The sequence below is a fragment of the Monodelphis domestica genome, chromosome 1 (assembly GCF_027887165.1).
Source record: "Monodelphis domestica isolate mMonDom1 chromosome 1, mMonDom1.pri, whole genome shotgun sequence".
NCBI lineage: Eukaryota > Metazoa > Chordata > Mammalia > Didelphimorphia > Didelphidae > Monodelphis > Monodelphis domestica.
Genome location: NC_077227.1, coordinates 268,190,080 through 268,214,427, shown reverse-complemented (window position 1 = coordinate 268,214,427; position 24,348 = coordinate 268,190,080). Strand labels below are relative to the sequence as shown.

At 38.2% G+C, this 24,348-nt stretch overlaps 1 protein-coding gene across 6 annotated transcripts in view; it reads right to left on the bottom strand.

Annotated features, from left to right (window-relative positions):
• DAAM1 (dishevelled associated activator of morphogenesis 1) overlaps window positions 1-18,642 on the bottom strand; it is a 232,987-nt gene extending 214,345 nt beyond the window's left edge. Inside the window, exon 1 of one of the 6 annotated variants that reach the window (XM_007472963.3) lies at window positions 18,259-18,642. The gene's annotated coding sequence lies outside the window, so the exon portion shown is untranslated. Of the gene's footprint in view, window positions 1-6,667; window positions 9,871-13,265; window positions 18,225-18,258 lie in introns of those variants that run through there. The other 5 variants (XM_056810827.1, XM_007472959.3, XM_056810828.1 and 2 more) reach the window with 5 other exon arrangements.
• Between the last annotated feature and the right edge of the window lie 5,706 nt (window positions 18,643-24,348).

Here is a 24,348-nt window from a genome sequence, read left to right as displayed (position 1 = left end):
TTATTATGTTTATCTGAACATGATTTCATCCATCAACAGACTTTAATAGTGGTAAAGGTGAAAAATAGGATAAATCTCTAAATTTTTGTGTTATTTTCCCCAAATGGGGAGCCACATGAAATGAGGTTCCAATTTTAACAGGATGGTAGATTTAGAGTTGAAAGGACCTTAGTGGATAGAATGCCAGGCTTGAAGTTATAAAGACATCTTCTGAGTTCAAATCTGTCCTCATATATCTACTGTCTGACCCTGGGGAAGTCCCTTATCCCTGTTTGCCTCAGTTCCTCATCTATAAAATGAGCTGGAGAAGGAAATGGCAAACCACTCCAGTATTTTTGCCAAGAAAACCCCCCAAATGCTCATGAAGAATCAGACACAACTGAAAAGACTGAACAAGGGACTTTAGAGGTCATCTAGTCAATTCTTCGTCCAAATTCACGGTATGGTACTACATACATACATACATATATATATACATATATACATACATATATATATACATATATATATATATACACACACTGTGAAGATAGGATTAACTCTCCCTTTGCCAACTCTTACTTAGTGTCAAGTAGGGATTAGCTAAAAATAGGCAAGGGAAGAGATCAAGAACTTAAACTACCCCTACTTGACACTAAGTAAGAGTTGGCAAGGGGAGAGTTAATCCTATCTTCATAGTGCTTGCATGTATATGTACATATGTATGTGCATATTTATTTATAATTAATTCTTTACAATTAAGGGACCTATTTATATGGAATATCCAGTACCATAAAGTTATTCTACTTTGGGGGGGGGAGGAAAACTAAATATCTACCCTGAAACTATCTTATTATACAGGATATGTTTCATTAAATTCAATTCTTAAAAATTTTAATTTAAAATTTTATATTACATTTTAATGAAAAATGTAATTTAAAAATTAAAAAATTAAAAACATATAATTTATTCTTAAAGGAAATCTTCAAGAGCGGATTGTTAAACTTTCAGTATGAGCATTTACATCTCAAAGATAAATCAGGGTTTGATTTGTTAAAATCTAGACTTATAAGAAGGAATTGGAGAAAATGCTAATAATGTAGACTGGGCTGAAAACTGTATTGAATATATGTGGGTTGCCACTACCGCCCACTCAGCTGTTAAACATTTAACAGCACACCTTTGCTTAAGCCCTTTCTGAACACTTTTCTCCTCCAGTGTTGGGTGTAGAATTAGAGAAACAGAAAATAAAAAATGCATATTAAATTTGACAACAGAAAAGCTTAGCAAGAATATCAATTCCCACAAAATATTGCGTTTATGTTTAACAATAGCATGTGTATACAGATAAGTATTCAAAGGGTGAAAAAACAGGAATTGAAATTTTTTTTTTTAATAAAAGAGGTAAGAGTTCTGGATATAATAGTAAAAATGAAGCAGGAGCAACTAGGTGCCTCAGTGGCTAAAGAGCCAAGCTTAAAGACAGAAGGTCTCAGGTTCAAATTTGGCCTCAGACACTTTATAGCTGTGTGACCCTAAGTAATTCACTTAACCCCAATTACCTAGCCCTTACCTCTCTTCTGCCTTGCAACTAATACTTAGTAATGATTTCAAGATGGGAGGTAAGGGTTTAAAACAATTTCAGCAACACTGGTTTCTAGTAATAGTAGGGGTGTGGAGAGGAGAAGGGAGAGAAAGATTGAATGACAGAGACAAGGACAAGAGAAAAACAGAGAGAAAAATCATTAAGAGAAAAAGAAGAGAAAGGAAATAAGCTTTTAATTTGTATTTTTTTTTCTTTGTCTCTTCTCTCTTGGATATATCATGTGGATATGCTCTTCTGTTTGAAAACTTTATCTAAACAAGTCCTAAAGTCAGCCCTTTAGGCCAAGAAAAGATGATTTGACCTTTAGGCCTAAGAACATCTAATATTAGATAAGACAGAGAATTGGGGTTACAAACTACTGTTTACTATTTTGACAGTACTCTATGCATTCCTTTAAGGCACGTATGATGTGTAGATGTAAAACATGAAATAACTTGCCTGTCAAAGTAAATAACATTTAATTGTTAAGTTCTTATTCATCTATTACATAATTGTGTGTGTGTGTGTGTGTGTGTGTGTGTGTGTGTGTTTTCCCCCAGAAACAAACACGCTAACTAGAGTGAAAAACCAAGAACTGGGAAGCATCTGGCACTTTACGAACTTCTATCAGATGTGTGTGGTGTTACTGAATACCACCTTTTAATCAACCAAGCACCAAGTGCCTGACATTGGGCTCACTCCTGGTGATAGAACAAAAGAATAAAACAATCTCTGCCTTCAAGGGAAAAAAAGGGAATTCTATAAGGGAAGAAAACACATACATAAAAATACACAAAAAGTAATTTGGGGAAAAGGAAAGTGATCTTTGAACAAAGATCTGAAGGAACTGAAGCAAAGTTATAGTGAAAAGGAAATATATTCCAGGTAAGGGAGATAGCCAGGGGAGTGGCATGGAAATGGGGGAGGGAGGGAGAATGTCATGTATTGGAAGGGCAAGAAAACAAGTAAGGTTGGATCATAGAGCAGGGAAGGGGAAGGAAAAGGAATAAACATTTATATAGGTCCTATAGAGTACCAGGCACTGTGCTAAGTGCTTTACAGGTATTAACTCATTTGACCATGGAATGTAGGAAGGAGAGTGACATATCATAAGACTGAAAAGGTAGGCTGGGGCCAGGTTTCGAAAGATTTTAAAAGTTACACAGAGTTCCATTGGATCCTAGGGACAACAGGAGTTTCCCAAGATTGATGTAGTTAAGATTACAGAAATCACTTTGGCTACTGAGAAGAGGAGGAGTTGGAGAAGGGAAAGACTTGAGGCAGAAAGACAAATAGAGGCTTTTGCAGTAGTCCAGATGAGACTCCAAGAGGTTGATGTCTTGTTGAGAAAAAGAGAACAAAATAAAGGTGGAAAAAATGAGGATTAACGTCAAAGGGGTTTGAGATGTGGAGAAAGAGAAGAAATTCACAGTCAAACTTTCTATAAAATACTCTCCCCTTCTAGTGATTTTACTTATCTGAAAGCCTTTGTGTGTATAAACCAGTTAATGTTTACTACCCCATTTTAAATGTATTTTGTATTCACACAAGGCTAGGACAAGCAGACAGCTCAGAAAGCTCAGAAGAACCCAAAGTACAAGTGAGGCTCCCAAAATGGAATTAAGCACTCAGGATTAGGTGAAATCAGTCCATTAGGTCCTGGCCATGCCCCATCTAAGTATAAACAACACACAAAACGCAATGGAGCCCATGGAAGCTGCAGGCCTCACCCTTCCTGACACTTTGGGAACCTGGTCCCTGAAGAAAGGCATGTAGGGAAAACAATTCATGTGAATTTGACAAGAAGACAGGCTCTGAGCTATCCAACCCATCGAAGGAAGGAATTACATAAAAGATACATCTGGTCTGAAGACACTTGACCCCCAATTCCCTAGCCCTTACAGTGGTTTAGAAACAATTCTAAGACAGAAGATGATGGAGGGAGGGAGGAGGGAGGGAGAAGGGAGAGAAAGGAGGGGAGAGAGAGAAGGGAGGGGAGGGAGAGAAGGGAGGGGAGGGAGAGAAGGGAGGGAATGAGGGATGAAGGGAGAGAAGGAGGAAGGAAGGGAAGGAATGAGGGAAAAAGGAAGGAAGGAAGGTCAGTCAGAGTTTGGCTCTATCCCTATATTCTCTGGATCTTTATGCCCCCACACTAGAACTCTCAGGAGAATCACTTAAATCTTTGTTTTGGCTCATACCCAGAGTCTCCACAAAAGGAAATGGAAAAGGTACTCAGTGTACAATGTAGAGTGAAGATAGGTCAACTATTTCTTTCCTCTACACAAAAGAAACAGTCAACATAAAAGCTTAATAAGAGCATACTGGGCACAGACATTTTAAAAATCAGCCATAACATAGCTCTCCTAGGAGTTTGAGACTTAAAGCACAAAAAAACTGAGGCATGTTTTCAGAACTACTGAATTGGTGTTTCACCTTCAATTGTGTTAAACACAGTCTCCTTTAAGGTCCACATCCTCTACCTAGACAGGACATGTGATAGGCTCTTCCTCCTCCCATTGGTAGTTGTCTTCTCCCAAAACCAGGATATTAGCTGTAGATCAATGCATCCATATTTCTGCCAGTTTTGAGGAACCTAATAACTTGTAAACTCAAGAGGTTGCTCCCAGTGCTGGCAATATTCATCTTGGGATCATTCTTGCTCACTTATCCTCAAGGAAGGGAACAAAGCAGAAGAGCTGGCCAGAGATTCATCTAGTCCAGTAGGTAAGTTTTAACTACCACATGTGGGCACTTGTCATTTCTGCTGGGGTATGGGAAGCTCCCTGGGGCCCTGCTAGAACTCATACTACTGGCAACAATTCAAGGATGTTGTACTAATAGTCAAATAAGCATAGTATATAGGTCGGTATTTATTGATGTTATCTTGGCCACTTTTTTTTCTAAGTTTTAATAAAATTCATGATTTTCAAAAGCCTTTGATATCTTCCCCTCCCCTCATTCAGATAGTTCATAGACATCTTCAAAACTGTATTGCCTTAAGTACATATTTCATATATATATATATATATATATATGTCAAATCCAATAGCTTTCCCAAACTTGGTTTTCTTTACTACTAATTCTATCTAGAGAGGAGATAAACCTGGAACTGTGATGCATGGGGTCAAAAGTGTGGTAGTTTCCCAATTTCTGAAGGAAAAAAAATTGTTTGTCAAAATACTGTTTTTTTTGCAAATTTTTTACATTTTTTTCTCTTCTGTTTATAATCCTCCTTTCTTTATCATTATTAAATGCCCACAGGATAAGTTCCTGTGAGGGATACCTTGCCAAACTTTCTTTAAACTAGTACGCTCCTCTACTGCTCTAATCTTCCTCATAATCATCAATTATCATTCACAAAATTTTATATTCCAATTTGTTGATATCTTGGTAGCCATTTCTTTTTGTCTGGGCAAGTAAGTCAAACATTTGCCAACTAACAAGCTTTTGGGGGTCTTCTAATCTCCTTATGGCAACTAATTTACATTGCTTTAATTTCTAGAAGATCCTATTAGTCAGTGTTGATGTCGCTTCTGTTGTCCATTTTCTACTTTTGATTTTCAATTACCTGAATAATTCAGTGACAAGTCATTTCCAATGTATACTACATTAACATTTTAAAATTATTTCCTACTTTCTTTTAAAACAAATTTTTATCTTAGCTATGACAAATCAATAATCTGGCTTTAAAGACAGTTGATTCAAATAAATATCCCACATTGAAAACAAGTCTGTTAAAAAATAATCTATTTTGGGGGCAGCTGGGTAGCTCTGTGATTGAGAGCCAGTCCTAGAGACAGGAGGTCCTAGGTTCAAATTTGGTCTCAGACACTTCCCATCTGTATGACCCTGGGCAAGTCACTTAACCCCCATTGCCTAGTCCTTACCACTCTTCTGCCTTGGAACTAATACACAGTATTGATTCCAAGACAAAAGGTAAGGGTTTGAAAAAAAATAATAATCTATTTCACTGAAATTGTTATATGGCACACACCATATGCAGCATTTACTAATTATTTTTTTAAGTATTCATGACATTTATGAGGCTACTGTGTAGTCTTCGATGTCTTAATTTCTTCATTCTGAGCCATGCTTTCTCCCTATCCATATCTTTTACCACCTTTACATAGGTCATCAAGCATTGGAATATTTGCTGATTTTGATCTGAGGAGTCTCATGAAGTTCTTCATTGAACTTTTCTACCACTAGCAACCATTGTTCTTGCATAAATTACAAATATTTCATGATGGTCTTTTAGCAAATATTTATCATTAATCTTGTAATACATGATGACTAATTACACTGTGAAATAATGTCTCACTGCCTCTCAGTGTAGGACAAACTCCATTTTCTCTACTTCTTTCCATGACTCTCCAAGGAGTCTTCTAAGTCCTCCTTCAATTTAGCTACAACTCCTTTCTTCCAGTTTCATTTATAGCAAAAATAGAAAAACTGATATGATCCAGCTTCTCCAATAACATGCTGGTCACTGGACAACAATTTCACATTTAGATTACCCAACAGTCAGTCAGTCAATAAGCATTTATTAAGCATCTACTATGTGTCAGGCATTATTCTAAACATTGGGGATACAAGGAAAGGGATAAAAAAAAAGTCCCTGTGCCAGAGGAACTCACAATCTAAAATTCTCAACAGTCAGACTGAATTTTACTGATGGTCTAAAAATCAGGTTCTTTTTATATCCTAAGTCCTTTGCACAGTATCTGGCACATAGTAGGTGCCTAATGAATATTTATTAATTGCTTGATTTCTTGCCATATGTTGTAGAAAGGAATTGCACAGGACCCAAGTGACATTTTTAAAAGAATTTCCCTCATTTCTTGTATTCTCTTCACCAAAAAAAAATTAATCCCCAGGTGGCCAGCCTTCTGGTGAAATTTAATATGTACTTTTCCCCTAAAAAAAAACAAAAAACAGCTGAACAGAGATTCATAGTTTCATTTAAAATCCTTTCTTTTTTTCTTTGTATATGAAAATGTTTGCTGTTTGTTACAATCATAATAAAAGGAATTTAAATAGAAACAGAAAAAATACCCTGATTCTTAAATAAGATAGACAAGGAGCAGAGTAGTCATTACCTACCTTGTCAAATTTTTCTTCTAACCTTTACTATATATATAATGAAAAAATGTGTGACCAAAGAGCAAATTGAAGGAAGAGGGCAGAAAGCAGGGACAATGATGATTATGTAATATTCTAGTCACTCTAAATTCCATCTTCTAAAACAATAGAAAATTCTGAGATTCATCTATCAGTGAATACCTCTATTTAAAAAACCATCTTTAGTTTTTTCATTTAAATACTAAAGCACTCCTGGTAAAACTGCTCACTAAGTTTTAATAAATTACATATTTGCCATTGAGTCATTTTAGTAGTAACCAACTCTTCATGACCTCATTTGGAGTTTCCTTGGCAAAGAATCTAGAACAGTTTGCCATTTTCTTCTCTAGTTCATGTTACAGATAAGAGCTGAGGCAAACCAGGGTTAAATGACTTGTCTAGGGTCAGACAGCTAGTGTTTGAAGTCAGATTTGAACTCAGGTAGATGACTTTAGTTTCAGCACTCTCTCCACTGTGCTACCTACCAGTCCCTATATCATGAATAGAAGAAATAATTAAATTTTACTCCTCACTATACTTAATCTTAAAGAAAATTAACACATTTTTCCAAGTTAACTTTTGCTACACATTTTTAGCAGAAACCATCTAAAATTATTTTTATATTCAAATAAGAATTCAGGGCTGAAGTATCTATGTACTTAACACTGAATCATTTGAGCAAACTCTTTCTTGAATTAGAAACTTCTCTACAACATTCAGAACCCAGTCACCAAGTCTTAATGTAAAGGCCACCAGGATGCAACTACCTTCAGAAGCACAGAGAAAGGGTATGTGAAATTCTTCACCTTTACCCCCAATATAATCAAATTTGGAAGATATTGACAACACATTGGAAAGCTCGTACATTACTTTAAGTCCTTCATCATCATAGAATCAAATAGTTTCAGAATCTAGTTAACAAGAATTTGTTAAAATAGTAAAATAGCAAATGATAAACTTATAAACTTGTCCTATCTATCCCCTGCTCCTCTTCTGGGTTCGCACATTAGTAATGGGATACTTTCCTTCCCTCTCCCCATCTCATGGTGTTTCTGTGAAGACAGAGAGGCATCCCAAGCTTTTTCCTCATGCTCAATTAAAAAACCAGTCTTTAGGGGGCAGCTGGGTAGCTCAGTGGATTAAGAGCCAGGCCTAGAGACGGGAGGTCCTAGGTTCAAATCTGATCTCAGCCACTTCCTAGCTGTGTGACCCTGGGCAAGTCACTTGACCCCCATTGCCTAGCCCTTACCACTCTTCTGCCTTGAAGCCAATACACAGTACTGACTCCAAGACGGAAGGTAAGGGTTTAAAAAAAACAACAGTCTTTAAAAACTGATTTAGGTAGTGTTTGGTCCAGCTACAAAAATTGCCAATTACATTTCTGCTCCACTTTTGGACAGCACTAATGGTCTAAAGAGATTTTCTTTATATTAAGCCTAGATCTCTCTCTCTATTTCTCTGCCTCTCTCTTCACAATTTCAACTGGTGACAGCAAATATGTGAAGATGGTTATAATGCTGGCCAATCACCACACCTCTTCTCTAGACTAAAAGCCACCCCTAATTTCTTCAATCATTCCTTGATAAGGCAGGAACTCAAGGCCTTTCATCAACCTAATCAACTTCATCTTGATGCTCCCTAGCATTTCAATGGCCTTCCTAAAATGGGGTACTCAGAACTATCCAAATGTGATTCCCTTGGAGGACTGTACAATTAGACCATTGTCTCCTGTTTTTAACATTCTCTTTTAATGTACTATGACAGAAGTATTTTCCCCCATTGCTACATCTGGCTGCTGAGGAAGTATTGCATAGTGGTTAGAGCAAGAGAACCAATTTCAAAATCTAATCAAGTTCCACCTTTGACCCACTGATGGTATGACCTTGAGAAGTCACCCCTGGCAACTCACTATGATTAGAAATTGAAGAGCAGGTGTTTGAATTATTAAAGGGAGTTTCCTAATGGGAAGTTCCATATACCAACAAAATCACAAATCTAGTAATGGGGGGAAAAAAAACCTCACTGCTGACTCAACTTGAGCTTGCTATGTAGTCATCTCCTCAACCCTTCTTCAGATGAAATTCCACCTAGACATATCTTCTCTATTTTGTACTTGGAAATTTAATTTTTTAACCCATTTGTAGGACTTTTACTTCTATGGTATTTCATTTTATTCAATTTGGTCCTTCATTCCAACCCAGGAATATTGCTTTTTGGCTCCTGATACATCTAACATGTTAACCCTTCCCCTCAGCTCCATGTCCTCTGAAAATCTGTAATATGACATTTCTGTCATCTGAGTCATCAACAAAAATGTTAAACAGTTTGAGATGAAGGACAATTGGAAGTGAGGCTGTAGAGATTAAAGTCTCAATCTGCAAGTACAGCCACAAGAAGAAAGACAAGATATTAGTATCTTTATACCTCAAGCATGTTTTCAGTTAAAGAGATTCCTGGGCTGTGGAGACAGTATAAACAATAACAACCCAGAGGGAACCAAGTGATAAGATATAAGTGTAACCTAATAACTCTCTCTCCATACTTTTCTAACTTGTTCCACATGGAGAACTTGGAGAATTCTAATACAAGAAGTTCCCTCTATGCTTTGGTGTCATCCTCTTGTTAACTAAAAGGCAAAAAGGGGGCTAGGTTTTTATTTGTATGCTTGGTATTTAGAAGTGTGCAAATGTGAATACTAGCTGTCTACATTGTCTAAGTAGATTATGTGAAAGTAATTTTTTTTTAAAAGCCTGACAATAAAGCAGTTCACTGATACCTTGAGCTGAAATTACATTCTGAGGGCAGAAATGAGTAGGGATGAGACATGGGAGAAAGGATGCTGAAATGAAATTAGGTCAAACTAAGAGCATATATTGTCTAAAATAAAAGTCCATCTCTCACTGGGAGTTGGCAAAGAAAGGCAGTCGGTACTAACCACAAAGAACTGTTATCTATTCCTCCATCCCTGGAGGTCTGCTCCCCATCAAATAGAGGCAGGATGACCACTCCTCATCATTACTACTTGTTAGGGATATTAGAAAGAATTCCTGGTTAGCTATGAATTGGACATCTAATGGCCATTCCAACTTTCTTTGAAGAAAAGACAAATATAAGGATTTTTAAAAATCTTTTTTAAGACATTAAAGCCAACTTAACTATGGCCTACTATGCACACCACCCCCCTCTTTTAGTCTGCTACACAAATAAATGCTGAATAAGGAGAGAAGTTTTATATACATACATTATATATATATATATATATATGTGTATATATATATATATATATATATAAACATATATAAACCAAATACTATCTTCCCATGAGAAGGGAGGGATGGAGGAGACATGCACCAAGACACACAGTGAACTGACCTACTCTAAGAAAAAAAAAGAGTATTTTCAACATTACACCCAAACTTATCTATCAGTCAAAAAAATTCAATTAATGGCCACTTGTTAAAAATTTTTCATATGTTGCTGTGATAGAATAATTATCAGTATTATGGCATGGAACTGATCAGTAGTTACTTTTGGCAACTCTCCCTCTCAGCAGGGCTTTCAGACTTCATCATCTTCCAAATCATTGAACTCACTAACTCCAAAAATTAATTAAAAAGTAGCAAAACCATAGGATTTTTTATCTAGTTAAGACTTCTTATTTTACTGATGGGAAAACTGAGGTACAGGGAGATTAAGAGACTTGAGTTACATAGGCATGCAGTCACAGGGCTAGGATTCACACCTCACACCTGGACTCCAAATTCAGTAGCTCTTTCCATCATATCTTTCTTCTTCTACTTCCTACCAGTTGATTTAAATCTTTCTTTTCTGTGGCAAAGCTCAACTTTTTTTCTTTTTCTTTTTTCCAGTTCAAGTCTTTACTTCCTAGCATTTTTCTATGACTTTTAAACCAGATGTCTCTGGATCTGGTACTGCCCTGATGGCATTTAGTATTCTATCTCAATATAACCTCTACCAGTCTACCTGGTTTCTTATCATTTCTCAATTTGCCAGGAGCCATTAAAGACAAGGCTGTTTGACCTGGTCCATGCTGGAAAAGTAAAAATGATTCCTTCTAATGAAAAAAAAAATTAAAGCTAAAGGCATGAGTGCCTAGTATATAAACAATTAATAAATATTTGTTGATAATAAAATTCTTAGTAAAGAGAGGATCAACCCTTTGTCCTAACCCAAACTTTACTAGAGAACTTATTCAGCTCTCTCCTATACTTTATCATCAGTATTTGCTTCTGATGACAAATATTTAGCACCTGCCTGAACTAAGGTTAATATGAGAGGAATCATATTAAAGGCTATTCTTCATCATAAGGTATCATACTTTGAGTTTCTACCTACCCAAAATACAAATGAGAGATTTGTACCCATCAAACTATACACTCTACAAACTACACATCAGCCAGTCTCCTCTCTAAAGGATTTGATCAGTCTTTGCCCAAGAAGAATGCACAATTCTGACCTCATTAACATGGAACTCTAATCAGTCCAAATAAAATTTTTTTTAAAAAGTACTTCTCAAATTAGGTCTAAAAAGTCCCTAAGTGGAAGAAGTTCCCAGACCACTGAAGTCATAGATCTTTAATGGAAAATACACAACTCCTTATTGTGAAGCAACACTTTCCATTTTTTTAAGCCCTTATCTTCAGTCTTAGAGTCAATACTATGTATTGGTTCCAAGGCAAAAGAGTGGTAAGAGTTAGGCAATGGGGTTTAAGTGACTTGCCCAGCATCACACAGCTAGGAAGTGAGGTCAGATTTGAACCTAGGACCTCCCAGAGTCATTCTCAATCCACTGAGCTACCCAGTTGCTCCGTATTTCTTTTGAATTTATAAATAAATCTGAAGTATGAAGGAACAAATTTTTGATCTAGAATAGTGTGCTATTAACTGCCAAGAGCTTGTGGTGTAGTATGTAGATTATCAAAGTCTTCTTTGATTCTCATCCTCACATTGGATCACTTAAAGAATGATTTCTTATCTTTCCCCACAGGATCGGGTTCTTAATCTGAGATTCAAGAACTTTATTTTTTATTTATTTAATATTGAGACAATTGTCTTCCAATATCGGCTTCATTTGTAATCTTATATATATATATATATACATAGATATGTGTATATATATTTGATGTATCTAAAAACATTGTTTTGAGCAAAGGTCAACAGGTTTTGCCAGACTGCCAAAGGTATGGATGATACAAAAAAGGGCAAGTACCTCTGCCATATAAAAGTCCATTTTATATTGTTTTCACATCTAGGAAAATAATTAATGGTATGTTAAGTTTGTGTAGAGATTTTGAACATTTAGTTTCTTTAAATCTCTGTCTTGCAACTTTGAAGTATTATAAAATAATTTTTTTTTTAAATGGCTTAGAATGCCTGGTCCAAAGAAAAATATCCTCCCAAACTCAAAATGAAAGAATTTTAGCTTGTGGTTACTGGCCCATATTGAGAGAAAAAGTTTACTGAACTGAGTTGGTTGTTTCCCACTATGTAAGGTCAAACTTAACACGTGGAAATATGACAAGCAAGATAAAAACCAGAGGAGGTCTCAGTAGAAGTTACAAGCACTGGTGATTACTTCACAAACCAAACACCTAAGGCTCCCAGTGGTTACCAGCTTTTGGGGTAAGCTTGTGTTTATGCTGATCCAAGCAGCTGCAACCTTTTAAAAATGATTTAACAGAAGGCCAAGATTCTTCAAGCCAAAGCCACTAAATCTTTATGCCACCACAAAAAATATTTACAAAAGGTAACACTTTCCTATATTTTGATGGCTATAATTCCAACCATAAAAAGCAATTTGATAAACAGTAGCTCAAATAAAAACCACATTCACCCCAAAAATTCTCAGCACACTAGATTATTGCAGAAAGACAAGAATTTAAATTCTTTGGCACACCTCCATTCAACTCTTTTAAATTATCAGCCAACTACATAACCAAAGGAACAATCTTCATCAACATACCTCTCTGGTTCTACTTGGCAAGTTATATTGAGAATCATAGTTCACCATTTTGAACAAAAAAATGTAATATCAAGTATCAAATAAATGATACTTTAATTCTTTAGCACACCTTCTAATCATCAAACTATAGGAGACGATTTTTTGACTGCAAACAAAAATGAAATACGTTCACTCATACCCCTAGACACTGTTTAGGAGCTATTCCTGGCAAAGGTGTCTATCTGGTAGATTCTGCCATCTTGTCAGCTTTCCATTGATATTCTCGATCTTCTGCTGTACAATTCTTATCTGTGAAAACTGATTAATTTCAGGGGGAAAAAAGGTCTCACATACACTTTTAGAACAGCATTTTTATGAGAGTAAAGAACTAGAAACCAAGTAGGTACCCAATAATATGGAACTGGCTAAATACACTAGTACATGCTTGCTTGTCATGGAATATTGCACATTCAGTAATGACAAACATAAGAAATTCAGAGAAGCAAGGGAAGACTTCTATTCACTAAGGCAGAAAGAATTAAACTGAACCAAGACGACAATGTATTGCTATGCAATTATAACGAACAACTTGGCCAGAACTTGAGAAAATGTCCCTACCTTCTTTCTTTGGGGGGTGGGGCAACCGGAGGAGAGAAAGAGATCATCCTGCAGATATACAATATTGTATATTGTCAAACATAGTGGATGTATTGTTTAATCTTGCTAAACTGTTTTTCTTTCCCTCCCAATTTCTTCTTAAATTTTTATTTTAAGGAATGGCTCATTGACTGAAGGGATAATAATGCAGAAAATGAATATGAGGTAAAAAACAAAGATTAACAAAAAGGTTTTTTTAAATGCTCTTTTAAAGCTAGAACACTGATGAAGTAATAAAAAAAGTTTATGAAAACCTAGAACTGTCAAACTTAGAGCATCAGTCATGAAAGTCCAAATTAGGGAAACTGCCTAAAACAACATTTTCTGTATAGCTGGGAAAGTTACACAAAGCTGGGTGGCTCAGTGGATAGAATGCAGGCCTGGGGCTGGGAAGATTTGAGTTCAAATATGACCTCAGATACTTCCTGACTATGTGACATGGGGCAAGTCACAACCCCATTTCCCTAGTATTTGCCTTCTGTCTAGAGTTGTTATTAAGATGGAAGGTAAGGGTTAAAAAAAAAAAAAGTTATACAAAAATCACAATACACACTTGGTTATACACTTCACACATATAGTAGTAGTCAGCCCAGAACAAAGTAGAGATGCCCGCTAGTCATGTACCATTTCAATTTAACTTGGAAACATGGAATGTTAAAAGGTGGAAGGGATCATAAGGCCTCCTGGCAATGTCATTCATTAGGATCAGTAACCTAGGAAGGAAAATAATTCTTTCAGTAAGCACATTTATAAATAAAAAGGGGTGAGGAAAACACCCACCTTCTTTCCTATTAAATGAAGAAACTATTATGCCTTAAATGAAAAGGATTCTGGAATTCTGGAATTGACTAAAAGGCATAAATTTAGAGCTAGAAGGGTCCCCAAACATTATCTAGTCGAAGTCCTTCATATCTCAGAAGAAGAAACCAGTGCTTAAAGAGGCTAAGTGGGTTCACTCAGGATCAGGCAGGTAGGATTTGGATCCAGATCCTCTGCTGACAAATCATGTTCCCTTTCTGTACTGTACTGTACCAAGCTCCTTTATCAATAAATTGAAATCAGTTTTACCTAATACATAGGATAGCTCAATTGATCCTGATTAATCATGATTCTGTATGTTCTGCCAAAAGAAACATGAGAAAATTGAATTTGGTGAGAGAAGTGAAATGCCATGTTTTCAAATCCAGCATTTACTTAGATATTCACACATATCTAGCCCAGGCAAGTCCCTTAACTTCTCAGGGACCCAGGCAACACCAAAGACCATAAGGCATAGAAATTTTCTCATCTAGGAATGTCTTACATTGATGAAATTACAGGTTGACTTATTAAAATAAATGAGCACATGCATGTAGACACATGTACAATAAGTGAGTTGATGAATTTCTCTTCCTTTCTGTGACCTTTTATATGTTGTGTATATCAACATGTATATATAAGTATTTAATATATGAAAGGTGAATAAAGTTAGGAAATGGCTATTTCATGACCATGTGGCTTAGTGGATAAAGTGATAGAATTTAGTGTCAAGAAAACAATCAAGGAACATGCTAAGCCCTGAGCTATGTATTTAGGAATGCAAAGAAAAAAAGACTAAACTATCCTGCTCTCAAGGAGCTTATATTCAGATAAAAGAGGAAATACGTATGTAAACAGGTATATGTAAGACACCGTATAATACTAGATAAAAGGTTTTCTGGACCTTTTTTTTACTGGACCTTTTTTTCTGGAAGCCAGCTCAGTGATTCAAGATCCATATTGGACCTCAACGTGACATACTTATGCAGCATAAAGGGTTGTAGCCCAAATCATACAGCCCAAACAAATCCTGAGGACAGTCTCCTAGCTCCTTTAAAAGAGAAATCAGCCTCACCTGTGCAAAACAGGTGCTCCTCCTCCAAGGTAACCTTAGATACTAAAGCACTAGCTAGCAGCTGGCCTTCTAGTGGGGGCTGGGGAAGGACTAGACAAGGCCTCAGGCAAAAGGTGGCATCAGAACTGAATCCTGAAGGATGCCAAGGATTCTAAGAGGTGGAGGTCAGGAGAGACAGCATTTTAAGACATGGAAGACAGTCAGTGCAGCAGCAGAGAAAGAGTAGGGAAGCCACATATGAGAAATAGCAGGTAGGCCACTCTTCTCAGTTAAGGAACTTTTAAATAAACTGTCGCCCCAATAGACATAAGATGAATTTTGCTTTTTGGGAGAACATGAAATTTGAACAATTTAAAAACCCAGACAATCTCAATTTACCAAAGGCAAAAACTCAGCAAGTAGCTTTAGGATGGAAGAATAAAGAGAAGCACAATTAAATGGATTTGTTATGCAGGTCAACACAAGCCAGTTTCAAAGGAATAGGAGGCAAGTAGAATCCTTTTGGACCCTATTTAGTTTGTTCTATTTGCAATCACAGCTATTGTTTTAGAAATGCTTTTCTATTAGGCTCAGGAACTGTGGCTGAAGGAGATAGAAGTAGTTGATTGTTTTAAGATTTAACTAAGCAGTCCTCTTACATACCATTTTGAATTTTAAAAACTGAAGGGCATACAGAAGAAATTAAGTTGTTTTTTGTGTGTGTGGTTTTTTTTTAATAGTGCTAGGGGATCACAACCCACTGCAGTGGATTTAAAACCCAGTTGCTTCCTATAGTGTCTTCGAAGTTTCCCTTCTCCAAATTTATCTGTTCTCTGTCAGACCTCAGATATCCTTTTTCTAATTTTGAGTGAACTGCATAGTAAGATAGGCTATGTCCCCTTGTTCCACAAAAGAATAAAGTCTTAGAAGTTACAATAAGCCCGTAGTGGTAAAGCTGGATTTGAACCACTTTTAATGTTGTCTACTGGAAGAAAACATTTTAAAGGTTGTCGATGTGGTTGTCATTTTAAATAAACAATTCTACTGCATTAAAATAGTTCATTTCTATAGCACTTTGAAATTTATTAAACACAAAATGGGAGAGGTGGGTAGTACAAATAACATCTGCATTTTACAGATGAGGAAGCAATTTGACCACGATCAAAATTGGGATTGGAATCCAGATTTTCTGATTCCCAAACCTAGCATTTTTCAGATAGGAGATTTTTTTTTATTTATTAATTGGGGCCTACTCTTTTCCCTAATCGACTTCACAACTGACAGATGAAGGATACTGAATTTTTCTTCAGTCTCAGAAAAGACATAGGCTCTCAAAGGGCGACCTCCAACATTCTTTCCTTATTTAGGTTATTGTCTTGAAAAATACAGCTGTTATCAAGGCAGGGAGTAGATTATTGTCTAATGTAATTTATAAATGAGAAGGAGGGCACAGGCTTCAGGTGACACACACAGGTACAAACAAAGACGAATAAAGGACTTTCAAATACAATTCTCAAATTCTCTCTTTAAAGGACAGTGGAGAAAATTTTCCTCAGGCAGATGGGGGAACCCGGGCAATTAAAAGACCAGCTCGGCAGGGGACAAGCATTTGACCACGCCCACGAAGTCATGCCTTCCCAAGGGCTAGCAAGCCTGATATGAAGAAAACCGGGAGAGATATTAAGACTCTCTCAACAGAGGTTACCATAGCAACGGAATTCATCCTCCCCCTCCTTCTGCAAGGAAATTTCGCTTCAATTCACAGTCCTGCATCGTTTTCCTAGAAACTACCGATATCCAATTAACAGAGCAAACCAGTTGACGGGTAAAGGCATCATAAATACTGGCAGGGTAAGCGGGGAGAGGAAGGAAGAAAGACAGCAAAAATGAGGGGAATGATACTCTATTCGGGAAAGATCAGAGTGAAGAAACAACGTACCTAGGAGTGAAAGCCTTTTTAGTATTAGTCCCTAAACCTCCAACACTGATCCAGAAGGGTGGGAAACCTAGCCAGCTCAACACCACTTCCTCCTCAGAACATTCTGAGAAAACCAGATTATTCAGCTTTCCTTCCGACCAAAAAATATCAACAGATCACCCCCGCTAAGCTGGTGCAAGCATGGTCTGGGTGCCCTTCACCTCGGAAAACGTGGTGAAGGCAAGGGCGGAGATGCGCACCGCCTTGGGGATGGGGACGGGAACAACCAGCTAGACAACCAGTGGCTGGCACCACAACCCACTGCGGTGGCTTTCACCACCATTCGTTTCCTGCACTGTCTCCCGCCCTCCCAGCTGTAGAGCTCTGTTGCCAGACCTATTTCCACAACACCCTGCCGTCCCTCCTCCACGTACATTGCCCCGACTTTCGGCTTCAAACTTTGCTTGAATAGCGGACACCTTCAGCCCTTTCTATTGGGGCAAGAAATGGTGATTTCTTTTTGGAGATGTAAAGCGTCGGGAGAGTGTTAAGCATTCCACCTTCTCCACAACCACTCCTCTGCAGCTAAAAGCTGGAGTTCAGAACAGCCAAGTGAGAGGAACCCCCTTTTCTCCTAACCTACGCTTTGTTAACCCAGCTCCCGGACCACAGGTAGCTCAAGCGCCCCCGAGGTGAAAGGGCATTAGGTGAAAGGAAGCGAGTCGTTCGGTAGTAGCGTAGCCCAGAAGCACCAAATTGGGGCCAAAATTTCGTTTGCCTCCCTCTCTCCAGCTTTCAAGGGATCCCCGAGGTGGAGAGGTGCACTGGACAGTCAGTTTACCTCTTGTAAAAACACATGAAAGAAAAGGGGGGCGTGGAGGGAGATGGGGAACAACCTAAGTCCTTTCCCCTAAATACCCTTCTTCCCGGCTCGCCTCAGTTTTGCATTGAGGTGCAGCCATTTTTCCAACCCCCACCCCAGCCCAGGGGCAGTCAGACTTTACTCAGTCCAAACCCGAAAGCCCAGAGCTGTCCTGTTTCCAGTACCCACCCATACCCAACCTGAACGACGGGTTTAAAATTTACCTACTTCCTCCCGCAGCTCAAGGAAAAGGAGAGGGAGAAAGACGGAGAGGGAGTAGAGAGGGAAAGGCAGGGAGGAAGAGAAAACCCCGCAAACCTACCGCCCTTCCCGAGATGAACACGCAGCCCGCTCGCTTCCTCACCGTGCCTTCAGTGCCACTTAATGAATGAGAAGGAGCTGCGTCCCCCAGAGCAAGAGGGAGGGACAGACGCGTAGCGCGCCGCTCTCTCCTCACCTGGGCAGCCTCCGAACGCCGTGAAAGGCAGCTCAGAATACAATGGGATCCTTTTAAAGAGTTTCCCCCGTAGTGGCTAGTTTGTTACAAGCTCGCAGGTGACATCACTTCTAGCCTAATAGGATACAATGTAGCTCTAACTGCGCATGGACTTCCCGGCTGGGGCCCCAGAGAGCGCTGGGAATTGTAGTTGTTTCCTGGGGATTCAGTCCCTGGGCAGCTCCCCAACGCCTGGATGCCTAGGACTACAGTTCCCAATGCAGTCCTCTGGAGCCTCCGCCTCCTCCTCCCAGATCCTCCCTCCCTTTGACACGCCTCCTTCCCTCCCCGAGTCCCTCTCAGATCCTGGCTTTCCCCCTGGCTATAGAGATAAGGAAGGAGGTCCTAGCGAAAGGGAGAGTATTTCTAATGACCTGAATACCCTTTTACTAGACCTATACTGTACCCAAGTCATGATCTTTGGACCTCCCACTTAGGTTTTGCTCCCTAGTTTGTCTGTGGATTTCTTTGAAGCAGAGGAGTTACATTTACTCGTTCCAGAGAGGTGGCATTGTGCACTCGAGAATCTTTTGGCCCCAGCCGAGAGACGAAATTAGACTCGTTCTTTTTTCAGTCGTTGGGAAATCCAAGGGCTCAATAGTACCTTCTCTAAAACAGCTTCATAGAAATGTGTGGATTCGACGTTAATTTAAATGACCCCACCTAATGCTGACTTCTCCCCTCTCTTTTCTCCCTGACCCCCTATCTCCTTGTCCCTACAAGCAAGAGAGCAGGATCGAGCAGAACTCGGTGCACAGTTCAGCAAGCTTATCAGGAAAAAATTAGTAAAAACAATCAATAAAATAAAAAAAATAAATAAAATAAAATATGGTGAAGCAGCCCCATTACTATTCCTCGGGTAGAAGGGACACCCCCATCTGCTGCAGTACCAGCACTTCCCATAGTAATTTGCAGCCAGGCTTTGTTCAATTCTGGAGGTATTCTTGCTGCTCTAGCTCAGAATTCCATTAAAAAAAATTTTTTTTAATGAAAAAATATTCCAATACATATTCCTTTCCTCTCTTTTTTCTATAACTTTTTTTAAAAAAGCAAATTCCTAATCCAATCAACAAAATCAGGGTGAGGAAGTGCTAGAGTGTGATGGGGCTAAATGGCACATTTGCAATGTTTATTTTTTCAATAAAATCTAGACTAACCAAAAGTCTTGGAGCAAAGCCTATTTATTATACTATAAGATTTCTATATCATTTCATAAATATGATCTCATTAGATCCCATCTCACTTAGGAGAAAAAATGCTATTATCACTTTTTTACAGATGAGAAAATTGAGGCAGACAGAAGTTAAATGAGCTGGGAAATGTGTGAGATCAGATTGGAGTTTGTCTTCTTGACTCCATGTTCAGCACTATCTATTGTCTGACCTAGCTGCCCCTACTTCCATAGTTGGTTTTTAAGTTTTTAGTTTTTCAGGCTTAGTTTCACTGCCAAGCATTTGGCTGGAAGTTAATGGAAAATCATACTCAAAATTAACAAGCTGTTGTCAAAATATTTTCAATTAAAAATAATATATCACTTGAAGAGGTGTTTATTTACTGAAATATAAATAGGTTGAACTGCATGGCCAGTGTGGTCCTTCTAGTTATAATGATCTATGATCCTGGTTTAAAAATTTTTTTTTCAACATGTGCTTTAGTCTAAAGCAATCTTAGATTAATCTGTGTCCCAAAAGTCTTAGAGCAAGTTTACATACTATACCAAGACTGGGATATGAGCCCTGTGTGTTCTTGAGAAGTCTGATGAGAGCTGACCTTAGCCAAAGGAAAAGGTTCCAATGGTAACCTTGGCATTATCAAGAGAAATTACTGAAGGCCTCCATCATCACTATGGGGACCTCCTTGTGGTAAGTTTTTGGTTGGATATGGAGCTCCACAGGATAGTCAGGCATAGAAATGGAATAATCTACATGCTTGTAGGGAACATCCAGAGGTCATAGATAAGTCTGCCACAGGAAGATCATTTCCTCTTTCATACTAACAACTGACTAAAAGTTAAAATTTTCACATTCATCTGTTTTAAGGCCCCAGAATAGTAAATTTCTTATATGAGGAAGAAATTTTTACATTGAGTTTAATTTTCATTTTATCAATACATTTTGATTTAACACAATAGACACTTCCCAATATATACCCAACATCCCTACCACATCCACTTAAAATAGTTGATTCAGACTATGTAATAGCATTATTTCAAATTATTGTAAACAGAATTTTCTACTTTTGCACTTTACTAATTGTTTTTTTGTCTATTTGTTGCTGGATCTGTTTTGTTTTGCCTTTTGGTAGGGAACTATGACTTTATTTCCAAACCAAGGAATGGAAACTTTACTAATGTAAAAGGCATCTCACCTACAGTTTCTTGACCTAGAAAGTTACCTGGGACACTGGTAGGTTAACTTATTGGTCTCCAAAGTGGGAACTATGGAATGATCCCAAGGAGACCCATGGCTTGACCCCAAGTAATCAATCAGTGGACTGGAAGATGGGCCTCATCTCACTTATTCCCATAGCCAATCTCTAGTCTGTCTTCTTCTATCATCCCTTTCAATATTCCCTCACTATGTCCACATTTATAGATAGCATCCTGTAGTTTTGTCTAGACAGAGAAGTTATAAATCGGCCCAACTCAGGAAAGTAAAATTCTCTAGCCCTGTACCACTGTCCTACCATTTCTTGCCTTATAACTACTGAAAGTCACTCCTTAGTAGTTGTTGAAATCTAAAAGACTGACTACTCCCAACTCCCAATTCTTATTTTTCATTTTTGCCTAGGAAAGAGTAACACAAGATGAGTTGGCAGCACTGGATTACAATTACATTATCTTTTCTCAAAAAACCACCCTTCTTCTAAACTTCCATATATCTGCTGAGGGCACAAACAGCCTTCTAGTCACCCAGGTTTGTAACGGGGGCCTTATCCTTGACTCCTCACCATTCCTCTTGCTGAATCTCTAGTTAGTTGTCAAATCTTATGATTTTTTACCTTTCATGTTGTCTCTCTCTTTTCTACCTTTCTCTCTGCTCTCACAGTCATCATCCTATTCCAATGACCTCTTAATTAGTTTCCCTATCTGAAATTTCTACCCATATGTTGAGCCAGAACACCAAGTCAACAAATTAAACCTACATTCCTCTGAACTAATTAAACCTCAAGGAGGATATCAATAACTTTTTTTTTTGTTTTTAAAACCCTTATCTTAGGTCTTAGTATCAACTCTAACACAAAAGAGGGCTAGGTAACTGGGATTAAGTGGCTTGTTCAGGCACACAGCTAAGAAGTATCTGATGCCAGATTTGGGTGTGGGTCCTCCATCTACCAGGTCTGGCATGCTATCTACTATGCTGCCCCAGTATCAATAATGTTGGGGGGGAAATTAGCCTAGCCTGCTTAAAGTAAGGTCTTTGATATTATTCCCATTATTTGACTACAATTCATCTTCTACACAGCTGCCATAGGAATTTTCCTAGAGCAGAAGAATGACCATGTCAGTTTCCTGTTCAATAATTTCCACTGCCTTCTTGACTCAAGGATCAAGGATCAAATTTCATTTTATTTTTATCTTATCTTTTTAAATGTCTATTTTGTGTACATAATTATCAAAATAACAATATGAGTATATCATGTGTGTGAAGATTGGATTTAGCTATATCCTGATTGTAACAATGAAGATACTTACTCTAACAAAATCAGGAATGTCTTGGGAACGTTGCATTACTCCACCCTACTTAGTCTAACAAAAATCACAAATGTCTATAACCATGCTTAAGGATTGAGTGTTTAGGAGGATGGCCTTTGACAGAGAAAATGGCAAATCAGAAACAGCTGACAGACTCCTGGGCTATCCTAAGTCAAGCTTAGGCTACCATTGGTGCAGAGGAGATACAGGAAAGTGATGTAGAATCATCTAGGTTTTTTTGCGGGGCTTCCTTTTGTCGGACTCTTTCCCCAGAGATGTGGCTCTGACTGGCAGCTTGCTAAGCATTCTGACATCTTGGCATGGTGGCAGCTATTTGTCTGGGTTTTGGTGGTGAGTTTGCCCTTGAGCTAATTCAGGTTCAGGCATCTTAGATGAGCCCTCTTGGAGTCAGGCTGATTCCTTCCTCCTTTAATCTCCAAAACTTTATCTTCCTAGAAAGTTCTAATCTTCTCCCAGGCACAAGTCAAGCAAGAGAAATCCTACACCTTTTCCCTCTCCTTTCTTCTTAATTTCTTCTCACTATATTAATTAAAATCACCATAAATTTCCAGCTGACTTGGGTATTTTATTTGGGATATCCCATGGTGACCAATAATTAATATAGTTCAGGTCACAACACTAAAATTATCCTTTACAGTTTTGGCTGACCACGTCAGTTGTGATAAAATACCCTCAATCTTCTTAACATTACTAAACATTTTATTTACTACGACTATCCCTAAGTGGCTATCCCTAAACTTTTAATAGCTTATTTTGATCAGCTGTAGAGGTAAGGAAATTTGGAATTGTTTCCCATCTCTCCTTAAATTAGATAGAATACAACTATTTTTCTTTTTTTTAGACCAAAAGAGGCAGGAATGGAAAAGCTGTTTAGCTGCAAATCCCTTTTCCCTCAGGGAACAACTGCCCAGATTACTTTTTTTAAAAATTAATTAATTGATTGATTGATTATTTATTTATTTGGTAAATTTCGAACATTATTCCCTGGTTACAAAAATAATTTTCTATTCCTCCCTCCCCTCTGCCGGGGACATCTACGGAGTTGAATAGGGGACAGTTTAGGACTGTCGGGGGACAGCTTAGAGCTGTTGGAGAAGTCGCAAGAAAGAAAGACTGGAATATTATCAAAGAGGGATAATGAACGTTTATTGTAAGCAGAACACCAGATTTTAAACTCTTCTCGAGAGACACAATCTATCCTCCCCAATCCTCCCCAGAGTGTGAACAGGGGAGTTAACCCATTCCCAGGAGATGTTGGAACTGTTCATGCAGCCTTGAACTGAGATTACTATGTTTTGGCGTACTCAGCAGGAATGGTATGTCACAAACACCTGGGAAGAGGAACTCTATTCCATGAAGTCATGAATGGTTCACTGCACCCCTCCCCCTTCCCCGCCATCCCCTCCCATAGCCAGCACACAATTCCATTGGGTATTACATCTGTCATTGACCAGAATCCATTTCCATATTGTTGGTATCTGCACTAGGACGTTCATTCAGAGTCTACATCCCCAATCATATCCCCCTTGACCCATGTAATCAAGCAGTTGTTTCTCTTTGGTGTTTTTACTCCCAGTTTTTCCTCTGAATGTGGATAGTGCTCTTTCTCATACATCCCTCCTGGTTGTTCAGGATCGCTGCATTGCCACTAATGGAGAAGTCTATTACATTCGATTGTACCACAGTGTATCAGTCTCTGTGTACAATGTTCTCCTGGTTCTGCTCGTTTCGCTCTGCATAACTTCCAGGAGGTTGTTCCAGTACTCATGGAATTACTCCACTTCGTTGTTCCTTTGAGCATAATAGTATTCCATCACCAACATATACCACAATTTGTTCAGCCACTCCCCAATTGAAGGGCATCCCCTCATTTTCCAATTTTTGATACCACAAAGAGCGCAGCTATGAATATTCTTATACAAGTCTTTTTCCTTATTATCTCTTTGGGGTACAAACCAAGTAGTGCTATGGCTGGATCAAAGGGCAGATAGTCTTTTAGCACCCTTTGGGCATAGTTCCAAATTGCCCTCCAGAATGGTTGGATCAATTCACAACTCCACCAGCAATGAATTAATGTCCTGACTTTGTTACATCCCTTCCAGCATTCATTAATTTCCGCTGCTGTCATGTTAGCCAATCTGCTAGGTGTGAGGTGATACTTCAGAGTTGTTTTGATTTGCATCTCTCTGATTATAAGAGAT